Source organism: Grampus griseus, assembly GCF_964374135.1.
Source record: "Grampus griseus genome assembly, chromosome: 5".
Classification (NCBI taxonomy): Eukaryota; Metazoa; Chordata; class Mammalia; order Artiodactyla; family Delphinidae; genus Grampus; species Grampus griseus.
Genome location: NC_138998.1, coordinates 31,605,839 through 31,623,791, shown reverse-complemented (window position 1 = coordinate 31,623,791; position 17,953 = coordinate 31,605,839). Strand labels below are relative to the sequence as shown.

At 48.4% G+C, this 17,953-nt stretch overlaps 1 protein-coding gene across 2 annotated transcripts in view; it reads left to right on the top strand.

Annotated features, from left to right (window-relative positions):
• Positions 1–17,953, top strand: part of EPHB1 (EPH receptor B1) — a gene marked incomplete at both ends in the record, with an annotated part of 421,851 nt that overhangs the window by 159,950 nt on the left and 243,948 nt on the right. The gene's annotated exons all lie outside the window — the stretch shown is intronic.

The window sequence follows — 17,953 nt, the reverse complement described above, 5'->3', positions numbered from 1 at the left end:
ACGTGCTGAACTGACTTGAGACTCCATCTTCTCTGGGAGTTAATAGAGGGGTCTAGAGGGTCCATGGCTCATCTGTTGCCTGAGTACGTGGAAGCTGAACAGGAGGGAATCCAAAGTTGGGGAAGAGAAGACTGTTTTCCTTTATCTTTTGCTTGTGGCTTTCAAAGTTTCAGATTCTTTCAAGAGCAAGGCTTCCCATATGGACCTCAGAAACCACCTTGACCCTGACTCCTTACTAGTGTTGCCCCAGTCCTTTGGGGACAAGTTGGAGGTGGAGGGGGCTGTGGTTGCTCCTTCTTCTCCATCATGAGCTTCATTCCAGCTGTCCCCCGTCATCATCCCCACCCTGCCTGAGCATCAGAACATCCCTTGCGTGTCTCCTTCCCCACTTACCTTGCTCACCAAACACCTGCACAAAGCACCAGGCACAGGATTGCTGATGCCCACCTGCTCTGCGATCCTCTGGACTCAGCTAATTGCCTGGGCTGGGGCACTCACACAGCCTTTCTGAGGCCTGCTGAGAGCAGAGAGCTGTGCCTTTGTGTCTTGATTGGGTTTCTTGGTTATGGTACCCGTGATGGATGATGTGGAAACTGGAGGGAGAGAGTGCCAGATCAAGTGATGAATCAACGCAGACAGGTTTAAAACCAACCCAGCCTGGTCCCACAGCGCTCCTCTTTGTCCCATTGTTTGAGGGTGGGAGGGAGGTGCCCTCTTGGGCATGTGCCAGGGTCTGAGTGGAGACCCAGGCCCCAGGCTGAGTTCTTAAAGGCGCAGGTGCGGCAGCTGCCAGGCATGCTTGCAATAGCATGGGTGATTTCTCCAGGCTTCAAAGGGTGGCCACACTGCACTTGCTGGCTGGGGTCCTCTTGTTTCCCATTATTTCCTGAGCAGAACGGCAGGAACCAGAGCAAGCATTGATTGGTTCTGATTTAATTGGGACTCTGGGAACAGGCTCTCATTTCTCTGGGCTAACTGGAAATGTTCTCTTTTGGGGGGTTCTTGTGTCCCTGTTGCTTGTCCGTCACCTCCTGTGGTTGTCCTGGGAGGGCCTATGGAGACAAATATGTAAATCCAAGTGGTTACTTTCCATCCTCCCTACTCAGCCCCACCCTCCTCCTGACTTTTGGTGGATGTTCCTGATCTAGGGCTGTCATGAACCTGACCTGACTTCACAAACTACTTGTTGCAAACTCACTGGAAGCTGTAGGAGATGGGGAGACCAGGACATCATCACTTTGCCATTTCAGAGGCACAGGCAGCCACATTTTGGTGGCATCTCTAAGAGCAGAGAGTGGCAAGCCAGGTGGCATCATGGGTCCTGCAGCCCAGCGGCCTGGCTGAGCTCAGTGCCCTAGAAAGGCAGAAAAGCACCTTTCCTCTGTCTCAAGAACTTTAAGCTGAATCTTCCAAATTCTTTGACCTTGGCTCTGCTAGTAACCCGGGCTTGATGGCTGAGCCTGACCTCCCTTCCCAGGGCTCATAGCAAGGGACTGCCCGGGGAGGTAAAGGGGCCTGGGGCATAGATGGTGATCTTAGGAGGATTCTGCACCCTTTGCATAGGGATGGGCAGTGCATGGAAAGGTACTTGTAACTAGTCCTTGGGGTGTTTCTTCAAGAGAAGGTGCTCAATTCATTTTGGATGCTCATGCTGGGGGGGTGTCAGGTGGGCACTGTGGCCCTTCACAGCAGTTCTGGGGTGGCCTGCCTAGTACAGGCAATTCTCCTGAGGCAAGAAGCATGGAGATTGGTGGATGCAATAGAGACCTGTAGGTGAGAAAGTCTTGCGAGTCTCCATCAGCTGTCCCGGTAGGACTGGAGAATGAAGGCAAGCTGCTCTCTCTCAGTACAGCCCTGAGAACTGATGTCTTGGAGCCCGGCTGGGAGAAACCTGGATGGTTCTGTGATTCACGGTTATGTTGATCTGATTAACTTTCTTTTCCAGATATTTGAATCTGAGCCTCTGCATGTGTCGAATCTATGGGCTGACAGAAAGAATATCTTTTATATTGTTTTTCTGGCAGTTCAGACTTTCATCACAGGCAAGAATCTTATTCTGACTTTTGCCTTTGCATCTGCTAAACCCTCTCCTGTCAAAGACATGGTGACCAATTTCTTGGTTTTGCAGAAGCATTTGGGGACCAATTAGGTAGCTCAACCAGCAAAGAGTGGTCCTGGCCTAGAGCTGTTCCTGTTGTGAGGAGGGAGGGTGCTGGAAGGAAGGGGTGGCAAGCAGAGGAAGCCATGGGAGGAGCTTGCACATCAGGCTGTGCAGCGAGCACACTCTCTAGAGGTCTCCATGGCCCAAGGCCTGTTCCGGACTCATCCTTTCTGCACACATAGGTTGGATTGATCAGGCAGAATCACAGCAGCCTGTTGACCCCACCAGTGACTCTGACCCCATCAAGCATTTATCTCTGTGAAATTGTTAATTACTAGGAAAATGACCTATATGCCCCACTTTCAAGTTTTATGCTCTTAGTTTAGCAGATTAATGAGAAATCATGGCTTTGTCTTTCCCCACCTGCATGCCTTCCCTGCTCAGGTTGATGGCTAAGTCCATTCTCTTTGTGAGTCCCTGTAGCCTAACTGTCCCTGGGCCAGGGAGGCCAAGAGCTGGTGCTTGGCAAGCTCCCTCTGTGCTGTGACGCCTAAAATGTTGCATCAGCTAAAGTTGGTCTCAGGGGTCAGCTAAGATCATTCCAGCTCTGGATGTTAGCAGGGCCTTGGCAGCTCCTGAGGAAGAACAGAGCTGTTCTCAGCTGTTCTCTGTCCCTCGTTTTGTGTCTCTTCTGCTCCTTAGCATCCATCAAAGGCCTGCCTTGGGCCCTACAACCTCATGGGCACTGTCTGTGCAACCCTTCGCCCCCGCCCCCCGCCGCCCCGCTCCTCCCCCAGGTCTCTTCTTCCCTCCTTCCCTCCCTCCAAATGGGGACTGTTTTCCTTGGTAATTTTCCACCTACATGTAAATTCCTTCATGCCTGGAAACCCAAGGGACATTTTGAAGCTTTCAACAGTTTCGGCACCTTTGTCAACCTGAGCAGCCGAGATGAGCCAATCTATAAGCCTGGGGGAGTCGAGACAAAAAATCTGCAGGATTCGAAGGGGAAGAAAAATGTGTTTAATTTAGCCCTTTTTGGAAAAAAGAAGTTTCTGGGACCTATTTCCACCTCCCTTCATCCTGGATGTTGAAAGAGAAACTGGGGGCCTGACAGAGCGTGCGTGTGTGTGTGTGTGTGTGTGTGTGTGTGTGTTTATGGTGCTGTGCTGGTGGCTGCATTCAGGGGCACTGAGGAACCTTTTCTGCTCTGCTCTCTGGCCCATCAGCTGTTGGCTGGTGACTGAGAGGAAGGCCACAACCTAGACGCCTCCTCTCAAGCCCCAGGGAGACCTGCTCTGTGGAGGCCAGGGTCATTAACACCGCAGCCTGGTAAGATGAGCTTCATAATGGGATTGCCCAACGGGCTACTTCATTGAGAAACCTCTCGGGCCTCCACGGTGGCCCTGCCCAGCGCCCTCCAGAGAGGCCTCCTATGTAATTGGCTGGATGTAATGGACACCCGCATGAGCAGCAGGAAACAGAGCTGGAAGGATGCCCCCTGCCTCACCGACTCCAGCACGCTGGGCAGGGTGCATGATCCCAGACTCTGGTGGTGGCAGGGGACAGCAAGGAGAACAGGGGAGAGGGGCAGCTCTGGGTTCCAAACCCCCTTGTGCTCTGCATCGCCCCTTCTGCCTTTGAAGGACAGGGGTAGAAGCACCCAATACAAGCAATCATGATTCTTCCAGGTCAGTGCTAGTGTAAAGAGAATGTTCTGGGCATGATAGCTGTCCTGGGTAGAAGTCCATTACTTAGTAAATATTATCAAAGATGATGACGAAGGCACCATACGGTCATTATTGAGTCGGTGTGGGCAGTGGAGACATCATGGGGTGAGCAGTTGAGCTGGGGCTCTGGGCCCACCACTATTGCACCATGAAGAACCATTGAGCCTGAAACAGCCCAAGCGGGTGGGTGGCGGTGAGGGTGGGGGTGGGAGTGGGCAGGATATGGAGAGACCATCTATTCTGACTGCCTCATTTATCCATGGAGAGAGGGCGGCCAGAGAGCATCTCTGGATACCAATCCAGGGAGCCCTGTTGGGTAATGTCAGAGCTGGGATCAGGACCCAGGTCTGGGAGGCCACCATCTGCCTCTGCTTCTGAGTCTGGTTTTTGTTGAAATTAACCGTCCTTGGACACACAACATCTGTTTCCAGGAATATCCACCCCCTCTCAGCTGTTTTCCCATGAACACTTTCTCTGTGTCTGTGTTGTCCCTTGTTTTATCTTGGGTCCAGGCGCTCCGTGGAGCTGTGCTCTACAGTCATACATTTCTGCACCATACAGCACAGGGCTCCACGTTGACTACCCCCATCTTCTTTTTAATCTTTCTGGGAGCAGTACCATCCCTCCAGATGTTCTGACATGTTGACGTGCCTGTGAGCCATCCAGAGGGGCATGGCATCTGTGTGGGGGTGGGGTGGGAGGGTGGTGACACCAAGCTCCCTGAAAAAGGTGAGGTCTAAGGCTTTGTGCTTTCAGAAGAGGACAGGGGGAATGGCAGGGCTGTGGGCTGGAGGCCTGATTGTGGCTCTGTAATCGGCATCAAGGAACAGCATGGGCCCCGAGGGCTGAACCCGGGCTCAGGCAGGGCTGGGGTCAGACTTACCCCCTTTGCTTCCTGTCCCCAACTCTCTCTCTGGAGCCGGACAGCCCCTGTATATGCAGAACTTGAGCACACCCCTCTGCACAAAGTTCCTTGCCTGGAGGGTGAATCACCACTTTTGAATTTGAAGCATGGAGATGAAAACTCCCACTGGATCTGAGCTTGCCTGGAGCTGGGACCCTCCGTTCTGGACCACAGGAGCTCTGATGATCTGAGCTCTGTTTCCACTGCTTTGGCCCGTTGACAAGCTGTGCTGACAGTGCCCTGATGCTTCTGGGCCTCAGTTCTCTCTCAAGGCAGCGGGGTGAAGATCCCGAGAAGAGTCAGCTCAGGGCAGCTGCAAATGGTGAAGGAATGCATCCTGTTTGCACACCGCCAGGAGCAAGCCTTATTTTGCCAACAGGGCCATGGTAGGGACACTGAGAGAGGGACACCCTGGCCTTTCCCTAGGGGTGGGGTCTCTGTCTGCAGATGTCCTGTCTGTACTGTCCTTGCTGGCTAAGAGCTGGAGTACCAGTTACCTGGTCAGGCAGCTGCAGCTGAGCCTTCCACTTTTGTTTTAACGGTCAGTTAATGAGGCAGGGCAGGAAAACCCCAGGGAGATGTGGCTTAGGACAGAGGAGTATGTCTCGATCTGCTTGGGGCCCCGAGAGCTATCCTGTATGACAGAGAGCATCTTGCTTTCTAGTGTGCCCACCCAGCCTGCCGCACGAGGAGTCTGTGCAGCTGCAGGTGTACTGGGTTCACCCTCTCGTGTGTGTTTGTGTGTGTGTGTGTGCATGCGCGCGGGCACACTCATGGCCCAAGAGGTCGGGAGGAAATCAGCTCGGCTGCGTCAGGCCCTGGAGAGGTTGGTGAGGGTTAGGAGGCACTGTGGGAAACCTCAGGAGGCTTCTTGGAATCACAGGACAGAAATTTAGGGCCAGGGAGGGCCAGGAGCAGCTCTGACAAGGGTTTTTATTGAGGGTGGGACCGGTTCAGGAGGAGGGCTGGACCAGGCCCTTCAGCTTCTAGCTTGTCCCTGGCGTCTGTCTGGAATAGCCCACCAATGCTGTGGGCACATAGTGCCCCTAGTGGGGGCTGGAGTTACTTGGTCTTCAGGTATGACCCTGGGGCCTGCTCAGGTCACCTCCTTGCAGGCCTTGGCACTTCTGGCCTCCCATCCCTCAGTATAGCTGGATTCCACTTGTGAGTTCCCGTGGATGGAGTGTCTCTATGCTCATTCTTTCTCTAGGTTCTTATTGGACACCTACAGTTGCCAGGCCCTTTACACTTATACACTCAGATGAAGCGATTATGCTTCTGAGAATCTGCTAGATTCTTAGCTCTTAGAAAGCACTTGCAATAACCAGAGGGCAAGGGGACCACAAGTGGCCTATGGAGGGTGGCCCCTCCCAGCTAGGTAAGGCCTCTAAGCCCACCAGATGATACATACTTTGCTTCCCCACAGTGGTCCCCCAGCCTGCTCTTACACACCACCAGGGATGGGACACTCTGACTTCCTGAGGCAGCCTGGTTCATCACGGAGCCCTTCTTTCTAGGACTGAAATGAATTAGGGGCCCACTGCTGTTGTTCCTGGGTTGGAACTTTTAAGCAAATCTCCCTTATCCCAAGTTACCTTTTGTTGTTGTTATTTTTTAAATGCTTTGAACAGGTAGGACATATGAAATGAAGTTTCCCTTTGACTATGGTCCTGATCAGGTCCCTCACTGTTTTAGTTTCTGATATTCTCTTGCCAATAGGATCCATGCATTTGCACACCCAGAATGTAGACAAGCCCTTTCCTCATCTACACAGGGCTTACTGCACAAGGTTTTTCACCTAGTTCCACACCTCCCCACTTTCTTGCTTAACAAGGAAAGTTAGCAGTAGTTTGGTTGGTTGTGTTACCTAGAAATCTGGCCTTTTTCCTTCCAATGATTGTGTAATATTCCACTGGATGGTTGTACCTTTATTTAATTGGTCCTTCATTTATATACATGTAGGTTGCATCTTGTGTTTTGCTATTTCTAAACAATTTCAGCAAACATCCTTGTGCTTCATCTTTGCACTTAGGAGTGAGCATATCTGTGAGATTAATTAATTAATTTATTTATTCAATGAATATTTATTGAGGACTTTCTGGTGTGCCACGGACTTTTCTAAGAGCTAAGATGTAGCAAGTTCTTAGAAGTAAAATTGCTGAATCAGAATATAAATTTTTAATTTTGATAGATATTCCCAAATAGTCCTCCAAAAAAAGGACATTTTCTTCCAACTTTTGCTCCCACCAACAATGTATGAGGGTTCCTCTTCCCCATACCTTTGCCAAGATAATAAAATATCAATTGTTTTTAGCTTTGCCAATCTGAGAGATGAAAATTGGCCTCCCACTGTGGTTTCAGTTTCCATTTGTCTTGCCATGAGGGGCACTGAACATGGCAAAGATCCATAAATTGCCCTGTTTGTGGGTCGAGACGCAAGTGTTCCTATGTAATGCATCATTACATTAGGTGGGTTTGCACTTGGCAGTCAGTTTGGAGTGTGCTCACTCCACGATGTAGTCTACCCTTCACTCTCCTCTGGTCCCTTCCCTCCTGCCCTTCATCCCACCCTTCATGCATTCTTCGCCCATCTCTAGCCTCAGGACATTTGGGCACGTGCTGTGCACCTATTTCAGTGTTTCCCGACTGTGGTAAGGAAAAGGAGAACAGGTGGGACAGGACAAGAGCCGGTGCTGTTGCAAAAGGGCCATGCCACCCTTCTGGCCAGTCTCAGGAAGGCTGGCCAAGCCCGGTTTGGGGGGAAACACACCTCATTTTTCCCATCCTTCTCCTGCCCAGGGCCTGTTCTGGGCTCCATGCTCCCCTTCTTGCAGTCCTGCTCTGCCCCACGCATCCCTCAGCTCTCACCCTTTGCCCAGTGCCTCCACCTGGCATCGCTTCCTTTTACTCTCTCAGCTTACCTCTGGGGCCTCGGGGCTCAGCTCACCCTGGTGACTCCCACTCCACTGCCCCTTCCTAAATCACCAGCCCTCAGCCGGTGCCTCCTCCAGCCTCCTCTACATTTCTTCTGCAGCCTCTCACCCTCACTAGACCTGCCACCCCTTCCGCGGCAGCCCTGAATCTGGCTCAGTCCCATCCCTGACCAGGTATCCTTGCCCAGCCTGCAGAAGCCCCAGGTCTACTTCTGCCAGTGGGCGTTGTCTTAGCCCTGGCCTGCGGCTCACTGCCTCATTCTCTTCTTGGTTTTGTCTTCAACTCTGCAGCAGTTCTTTCTCTCTGGGGCCATGGACTTCCCACCTCTCTTACTAGCCTCAGCCTCCCTCTCCCCTCTCCTCTCCTCTCCACTCCTCTCCCCTCTCCCCCTCCTTTCCATCTTCCTCCCTCCCTTCCTTCACTACTTTTCTGTTTAAATATATTCAGGTTAAAAGGTGAGTCAGCTTAAAAATAATAAGTTAAATAATAAATTTTAAAATCTGGCATGTAGATATGGCAAAAAGCAATCAAGATAATATGCAAGTGACTGATGTTTAAAAAACTGCTGACTTGGGCTTCCCTGGTGGCGCAGTTGTTGAGAGTCCGCCTGCCGATGCAGGGGACATGGGTTCATGCCCCGGTCTGGGAGGATCCCACATGCCGCGGAGCGGCTGGGCCCGTGAGCCATGGCCGCTGAGCCTGCGCGTCCGGAGCCTGTGCTCCGCAACGGGAGAGGCCACAACAGTGAGAGGCCTGCGTACTGCAAAAAAACAAAAACAAAAACGAAAACAACAACAACAAAAAAACTGCTGACTTGCCCCGTTTACCTAGGTTAAGAAAGCAGCCTGTGTGCTCTGCAGGGCAGTCCCACACTCCATTGTCAGATCATGCTGACGGCTCTGATTCGGGTACAGAGCAAACTTCTCTGGACTGGCTTTCAGCTTGCATTGAGGCACTAGTGCAGCGTGGCTATCCTTTATAGAGCACTCATATGTACCGGCTGCTCTGCCAAATTCCTCTCCTGCATTATCTCATAAATCCTCACTGTAGCCCTATGAAGTACATACAATCATCATGCTCGCTTTTCAGTTGAAGATACTGAGGCCCAGAGAAGCTAAGTGGCTTTGCCAAGGTCATGCAACATAGGACTCTGAGGCCTGGCTGATAACTCTTATTCTATATTCCTCTGACAGCTGGAGAAGGGCAAGATTTGCTTAGCGGCAGACCTGTGTTTTGTGAGGGGAGCTAGGGCTTCAGTGTCCCACGTGGACTGAGATATAAGCCTTCCCTAAGGTACCCAAAGAAAAGCCATCAGAGTTTGATCCGCATTTTCCATTGGCTAGGGATGAACCAGGAGGTTCATGGAGGGACCATGCTCATGGCAAGAATGAATCAAAGACACACCCCTCCGGCTCCATGGTCAGCCCAGCTCTCACCCTTCTCCTCCCCAAGCTCCCTACGGGCAGGGCCACCCCTGATGAGCCTCTGTGTCCCAAATGCCTACACTGTGCCATCTGTGAAATGAGAACCAAACAAAACACATTGAAAACAAAATTGGTGGAAACAGGATGTGAGCTGAGGAGGAAGAAAAGCTTTGCAAGTAAGTCAGACAGAGAAAGACAAATATCATATGATAGCGCTTATATGTGGAATCTAAAAAAAAAAAAAGTGATACAAATGAACTTCTTTACAAAACAAAAGCAGACTCACAGACTTAGAAAACAAACGTATGGATACAAAGGGGAAAGATACTGGGCGGAGTGGGCAGAGATAAATTGGGAGTTTGGGATTGACATGTACACACTACTACATTTAAAAGAGATAACCAACAAGGACCTACTGTATAGCACAGGGCTCAATATTGTGTAAGAACCTAAATGGGAAAAGAACTTGAAAAAGAATAGATACATGTATATGTATAACTGAATCACTTTGCTGGACGCTGAAACTAACACAACATTGTTAATCGACTCTACTCCAATATAAAATAAAAATTAACAAAAAAAAGATGTTTAAGAAAACATCTCAGCTGAACCAGGCAGTGTAAACTCCGAACAAACCAGGCAGGAACAGAGCGCGAGTCCGATGACAAGGCGTGCACTCGGAGAGGTGACGATGGCAGAACCAGATGGAGGAAGTAACCAGTGATGACAGAGGCCTTGTCTGTTGTCCAATAGAGTGACACGTTGTACACACAGGCACACACAGAAGAAAATCAACAGAGCGGTTGCAAGCCCATACGTCATGAAACCCTTTTGCTAAAAGTTGGTGATAATGTGTCAGTTTGACAGAGGACATAAGGTCAGTGTAACGTGTGTGCTTCAAGCAGAAAATGACAATCTGCTCTTTGCACAAGACGGATACAGCTTCTCATTGAAATTGTATGGAATATGCAAGAACTCTGCCAAATCATGAACTTGGCAAAAATGTACCTGTTCTGCAAATTAGGCAATTGGAGGGTTTCTGTTGGGTTTTTGGGTCTGTCACACACATGCCTGTGTTGATCTGAATGTGGAGGCCCTTGTGGCTTGGGCTTCTCTTCTCTCACTGGTTCTGTTTGTCTTCCCCTCTGCATCTTTGGCCAAATTTGTCTCTCCTCTGTTTTCCTTTTTTTTTCCCTCCATTTATTCTATTCTTTTGTCTGTCTTCTCTCTGGAGTTGATTCGAAAAGAGAGAAAAGAGAAAACACATTCCACTGGTAGAATTTTAATGAATGGATGGCTAATTCCATTCATTTTATTTTTTTTTCCTCTAGGAAACTGTTTAGATGCAAATTGCAAGGACAAATGCATTTTTTCACATAGGAAAATATAGGAAAACAATGTTCATCAGTGAAATCAATTGCAAATATTACGAGTAACTTTTTTCTCAAAATTATTAATATGTAATCACACGTGTTGATAATAAGGTTATTTTTTAAAAAGAGCATAGCTTTTAAAAAAATGTCTTTGTAGAATGCCCTGCTTCTCCATGCTCATTTCTTTATTTTTCTGGAACATACTCTACTGCTTTCAGCTTCTTCAGCCCCATTCTTGATTATTCCTGGCTTATGAGAATTCTTTCAAACTTCCTTTTTTTCCTAACATCTTTCAAATCTTTCAGTCCAGCTACTAGTTAAGAACCAGTTACCACAGACGTTTGTGTTTTTTTTTTTTTAACATCTTTATTGGAGTATAATTGCTTTACAATGGTGTGTTAGTTTCTGCTTTAAAACAAAATGAATCAGTTATATATATACATATGTTCCCATAACTCTTCCCTCTTGCATACCCAATCAGAGTGACAGATGCAACCTTTCAGGCTGACAGCTGCCCCTCCCCTCTTGTAGGTAGCTCTAACCCGCTTACCTAGCCCACTTACCTCAGAATTTCCTCAGGCAAACTCAGTTATTTGGGAGAGTGTTTCATCTTTGGGGATTGGACTTACCACTCCCCTTTGCTCTGAACCCCGTCAGGGGGCACTTACCGCCCCTCCTTGCGCATTTGTAGAGTCTAAATGTGAACTCACAGTCCCAACGCGGGCAGCAGCCCCCTCCCATCTGAGGACTTGCTGCAGCCTTGGAGGCAATGGACGTCTCCCCAGAGAGCTGACAGCATCAGCACACTAGCCAGTGGGACATCCACACCCCCACATCTTCTTGACCAGGAGGAGGTAGAGGTGGCCGGACATCCTGACCCCCCGGGTCCTCTCCCTGCCCTGGCTCCCCCTGATGGCCAGGTCTCTTCTGGCCATCACCACCCCCCCCATGCCCCCAGTCTCCTTTCCCGCCCGTAGCTGTGTGCCGGCCCTTCCTTCTGGGCCACAAAAGCTCTCTAGACAGACATTGTGTGCTGTTTGCCAACACGGGGGCCCGGGTACACAGAGGGGGCGAGGGAGAGGCCAGCTGCTCTCTCTTTTCACACAGACCTTTGCTTTCTCCCTTTCAGTCTCCCCCTGGCTCTCTGTCTTTGAACGTGCATACAAAAATAAAAAAAGCAGTTGCTAATTAGAGCCAGAGAATGAGAGTGAGCCTGGAAGAGGGAGGTAGTGGAGGGGCCAGCTCCCGTGCAAATCAACCAGGGAGGAAGGGCAGAGGGGCCCCTGTGGGGCTTGGGAGGGATAGTTGGTCAAAATAAGCAACAATGCTTCTTCGGAATGGCAAAGAGGGATCTTGTCTTAACCTCCTGTCCTAAAAGGGGAGGAAAGCAGAAATGACAGAGTTTCTTGTAAACTCCCACTGCTGGTGTCCATCTACCTTCTCATCTTTGTCCCTCTCTCAGTAGCCCCGTAAACAATAGTATCTATTTGGGGGACACTTAAGTGTATCCTTTTATTGGTCATTTTTGTTCTGGCTGATAGAGAATGCAGGATCACTGGCTGAGAGGGGAGCCCTCTTACGGAGGAGCCGCTGAGGCATCAGGAAGTGCCGCTTGGAAAACATCCTCTGACAAATCAAGGCTCTCCGTCAGGGCTTTTTTCTCACCCAGTCCTATTCTTGGTTCGCCAGGCAATTTCTTTTCCCAACCCCATGTCATTAAGTTCGCCAAAAGCAAAAGCAGCCCTGATGCCCGGGGCTGAAGGGCTGGAGGCCCGGTGGATGGCTGGGGAACAGCAGCCAGTGTCAGGACAGGAACCGACTCCGACCGGAGATCTTTGAACCCATTGCAGGCTCACAGAAGGTTCCAGATACCACAGCAGTCAGGGCCTGGGGGCACCTACCTGGCAGTTATGTGGCTTAGAATGACCCCGTGCTTCATGGGGCCAGGATCACTCTGAAGGCTGGGAGGTGCCCGGGGGCACTGGCTTTGGAGAGCTGGCAGTCACAGGGAGGAAGGGTTACCTGGTGACTCGGCCTGTCTAGAGATGCAGTTTCTCCAGGCATATGGTGAATGAACTGATGATGCAGATCTATAAAGGTTTTGACGTCAGTGCCCTGTGCGTTGAAAAAAAATGAGGTAATTTTCTGAAAAGGAGAACAGTGGAAGCCTCATCGTGATACACATTGGTACTAACTAGTCAGGAAGGAAGAAAGGAAAAGGAAATAGAACCTGGAAAGCAAAGACTATAACTAGCTCATTTTCTTCCACTGGTGGCTGTTTCAGGTGATGGCTACGTGTGAGAAGAGAGACCCCACTGGAATCTATTGGGAACATCCTCCCGTTCTGGGATGAGGTCTCAAAATGAGCTTTTCCGGAGTCCATACACAGTGGACTGTCTGTAGCACACAGCTCAGTGTAGCTCGTCTTAACCCTGCCCAAGGACTCCTCTGGAAAATAAGGGCTTGAATCCATATCCCATGCAACTAGCCAGACCACAAAGCTGTTGAGAAAACAGCCATCGATGGGTAGTTGTCAAGAGCAGGCGGCAGGAAAGCTTGGGTTGTTCTGTCCTGGCTCTGTGTTTATGGGCAGAATGACCTCTCTGGGCTCAGTATCGTGTTAAGTGGTTTTATAACACTGTGTTAAGTGGTCTTATAACACTGGGCTCGGGCTGGCAGTGAAGACACCATGAGAATCTCTGCCTGGGTAGAGTTCAGCCAAGATCTTGGCATGTTGCAAGGGTTCAGAAACGGATGCTGATTATTATCAACATTTTGTTATTAAATAAGCCAGAGGATAATTTTCTATCTATCTGTGGGGTTGGTTCTCTTGAAGGGTATGAGAATTGTGGAAAGGATGTGGTACATTTACAGAGATCTGGTAAATATTAAGAAGGCTTAGATAACATGATCTGGGGTACATAAACGAGTTTAGAGTCTCTGGAGATAGTGGAAGCCACCCATCTAGTCATAAGTGGACATGAGTTTGTCCAGTTTCTCATTGCAAAATTAATTTTTTTAATTCTTTTTTTCATTTTTCAGTAACTTTAAATTTTATTTAAAAAAATTATCATACAGAAAAGTTAACTTATTTTGGTGGACCGTTTTATGAACTTTAACACATGTTTAGATTTGTGTAACCTCCATAAAAATTAGGTAACAGAAGAGCTGCCTTATGCTTTCCCTTTATCTCCATTGCCTCCTCCCATCCCCCACCCCTGGCAATCAGTGATCTGTTCTTCATCACCATTATTTTGCCTTTTAAAATGGAATGATACACTGTGCCAACTTTTTTAGACTGGCGTCTTTCACTCAGCATAACGCCTGTGAGATTCATCTTAGTTGCTGTTTGTGTCGGTAATTTGTTCCTTTTCATTGCTGAGTAATAGCCCATTTTATGGATGCACCATAGTTTTGTGTACCTATTCACCTGCTGAAGAGCATTTGGATTGTTTCCAATTTTTGGTGATTACATATAGTTGCTATAAACGTTCAGGTACACGTTTTTGTGTAGGCATACATTTTCATTTCTCTAAGGTTAATACCCAGGAGAGGGATTATTAGGTCATATTAAAATGGGATGTTTTACTGCCAGGCCGATTTTCAGAGTGGCTGTACCATTCTGCATTATCAACAACAATTGCTCTGCATCCTTGTCAGCTCTTGGTGTTATCAGTATTTTTTATTTTAGTCATTCTAATTGGTATGTCATGGTTATTTCATGGTGGTTTTAATTTTCATTTCTCTAGTGAATAATGATGTTGAATATCTGTCATGTGCTTATTCGCGATCTCTTTATACTCTTTGGTGAAGTGTCTATTCAACATTTTTGCCCAAGTTTTAATTAGGTTATTTGTTTTCTTACTATTGAGTTTTGAGATTTCTTTGTATATTTTGGGTACAGGTAGTTCTGTTGAAAGTGCCATTTAAAAATATTTTCTAGTTTGTAACTTGTCTCTTCTTTCTCTTAACAATGTCTTTTACAAAGCAAACATTTTTAATATTGATGAAATCCAATTTATCCATTAAAAGTTTTTTATTAAAGATTGTATTTTTAGAGCAATTTTAGTTTCAGAGCAAAATTGAGAGAAAGGTACAGGTTTTTCCCATATACCCCCTGTCCCACATGGGCATAGCCTCCCCCATTATCAACATCCCCCGACAGAGTGGCATATTTGTTACAACTGATGAATCTACACGAACACATCATACTCATTCAAAGTCCATAGTTTACATTAAAATTCACTCTTGGTGTTGTACATTCTGTGGATTTGGACAAATGTATAATGACATGTCCATCATCATAGTATCATACAGAGTACTTTCACTGCCCTAAAAATCATCTGTGCTCTGCCTGTTCATCCCTCCCCACATCCATCCCCTGGCAACCTCTGATCATTTTACTGTCTCCATAATTTTGCCTTTTCCAGAATGTCATACAGTTGTAATCATGCAGTATATAGCATTTTTTAATTGTCTTCTTTCACTTAGTAATATACATTTAAGTTTTCTCCAGGTCCTTTTCATGGTTTGACAGCTCATTTCTTTTGAGAGCTGAGTGATACTCCATTGTCTGGAGAATTTATCCCTTTTTTCCCAATTTATCCAACCAATTATTTTTTCAATTGTTCCAGGACAAGAATCATATTTTTGGTGTCATGTCCTGTAATTCTTTGCCCAACCCCAATTCACAAAGGTTTTCTCCAAATGTTATCTTCTGAAAGTTTTATAGTTTTGTGTTTTTAGGTCTATGATCTGTTTTGAGTTAGCATTTGTTGGAAGTATTTGTTGGAGGTTCAGGTTGAAGGTCATTTTATTATTACTTTGCCTGTGATGTCTAGTTGTTCCAGTACCAGAGATGACTCCTTCACCTCCTCCAAGGCTTTACTTGAATATTATCTTCTCAGTGCCCCCCACCCTGACCACCCTACTCACAGTGTAGACCACCCTCAGCAGCCCTTCTGTCTCTCCTACCTCACACTCATCATCTCTAAATAGTGTATAACTTATTGTTTATGTGTATTATCTGTCTCTCCTCAGTAGAACGTGGGCCACATGAGGGCAGGGATACTTTGAGGGTGTGTGAAGGTCTGCTTGTTAACTGATGTGTCCTGAGTGCTTAATAAGAACTGGATGCACGGAGAGGCTGGGCTCCCTCAGGGCACACGGCTGCAGAGGGTGAAGGAGCAGGGGTGGCTGGTGGAAGCTCCCAGGCCAGGTCAGATCTCAAGTGAGCTGTCCGGAGCCCTGCCTCCCACGTTCATCAGGCAAAACAGGTTTGTCAAACACTCCACGCTGAGCTCTCCTCTCACCCACCCGCCCACTGTATTATTTGAGGCCAGCAAGAACTTAAGCAATTAAACCATTTTTTTCTATGTCTTAAAGTATTTGTTCCTTGAAACTTAAGCTTTATCCCTTTTTCACCCTTATACCCCTTGAAAAAAAGAAAGTGCTCTAATGCCCTGGGAAAGTGATCTTAAATTCTAATCAGCCCTCAATCCTGGGGGTTGGAAGCCACTCAGCGATGAGGCGTTGGCAGGGCAGGGGTGCACGGGGAAAGCTATATAGGAGGCAGAGTCGGCTAAGGTGCAGGTTTCACCTGGCCGGACAGTCTTCCGTTCCAGCGAAGAGGCTTAACTTATCAAGGCAGAGGCCCAGGGAATCCGAGAAGCAAACAGTACGAAGATATGGAGATGGCAGAAGAAAAGAGGGCAGCTTAGATGAACTGGGGTGGGGGACTTAATGGGTTCCTGTCCTCCGTAATGGAGCCCCTCTCCATGCTGTCCTCACCTTGAGTCCCAGCATCACTCACTCTCTCCACTGGCAGGTGGAAGGAGTGTATGATGCTGTGTCTCCCTGGGGTCGGCTCTGGAATTTCTATATAGGAGGGGTTTGGGGCCATGGCTTGGTTGGATGGGAGGGGAGGGAGCTGGCTGGGCACTTGAAGGCTGCGTTTGTACAGCAGTCTCACTGTTCTTAAAGGGAATGTTAATTTGGAGTGCAGGATGCTGATGGGAACAGGAAGGGAGGGAGCGTCTGTGGGGACCTGGCTGCAGAAGGAGCTGGTCCTTGCCTCACTGCAGAGGAATCTGCCCCATAGATACCACCCATCTCCCGCCCCAAGGTGGAACCCTGCTCTCTGATGATCTCTGAACAGCTAAGGCTCCTGGCCTGTTTAGAATCTGGTCACATACTACATTTGTTCCCAGAAAAGCAAACCCACGTTGTCTCCTATTTCTGTCTCATTTCCACCACTGGAGACACCAAGTCGGCTAATTTTCCCTTTTGATAAATTTGCTTTAGTTCAGTGGGAGGCACTGCTGCTTTTCAGTCATCAGACCTATGAGGATGGGGGAACCCTACTTGTAATATTTCTTAAATTACACTTTAATGAAGACGCCCACTAACACTTGTAATAATTCACAGAAAAGAAGCTCAAGCAGATCTGGTTGAAATGTCTTCCTTTGTGGTTTTTGTTTTTAAAGAAGTGTAACCAGCTTAAACAGAGGTCTTAATTACAGATCAGAAACAAAAACTTGCAGTGTCTGAGACTTGCTTCTCGCCTGTTCCCTTGGCCACACCTGTCTCCCGTGGCTCCTCAGGGGGAAGACCCACCCAGGAGAGGCTGCTTCTCCCCCTTGGGCCCCCTTCCCTTCCTCCCCCTTTGAAGCATCCTTGCTGTGAGCCAGCACTGGGTGCAGGGCTCCTTAGCTGTATAGAGAGTGCCTGGATCTTTGGTCTTTCTCTGAGAATCTATGTGTGGTAATGCCAAAACAGGGTTACAAAAATTGTGGTATGATTTAAGTGTTTGCATTCAACAAATAAATGCTTTGAACACAAAAATTGCAATACTTGATGTTATGCTACAAGAAGATACTTGCAGGGTTTATGAGACGTGTACACGTGCAGCCCCTTAGAGGCAGGCTGGTTGGATAATGTGATGTGTTTGAAGTTGTGATGGACTCCTCATCTCAGTCCTGTGACTCTCTCATCAAGTGTGAATTTGAGGCCTTTCCCAAACAGGAGTGAGACCAGGTGGCCCTCCTACCTTGCCCATGACAGCCCGGCTTGGCCCCTGAGTCTGGGGGATGGGCAGCTCTGACAGAGATGGGTCCCTTGCCCACCTGTGCATCCCAGCCGGTCCTCAGCAGCATCCTCGTCTCTGGGAGTCTGACCCCTATTCTTCCTCCCTCTACAGCCCCGCTGGGGGCTCCATGGACAGAACCATTTGGAGTCTGATTCAGAGGACAGGTAAATCTGACGGCTGACCAAGCTGGGGGTTGCCGGTGCAGTCACTCTCCTTCCTTGGATGTGGGGCACGCATCATCCTGCAGGAGCCCCGCCCTGTGGCTCCCCCTGTGGTCTAGATGTATGTGGGCATCTGTGTGCCCTGACACCCAGGTCTGCAGCCCGTTCCAAGGGCAGGTGCCCAAAGGGACTGCTTCTCTGGCTATCTTGATGGGCCCTCTGTCTTTCCTGGGGAGCCAGGC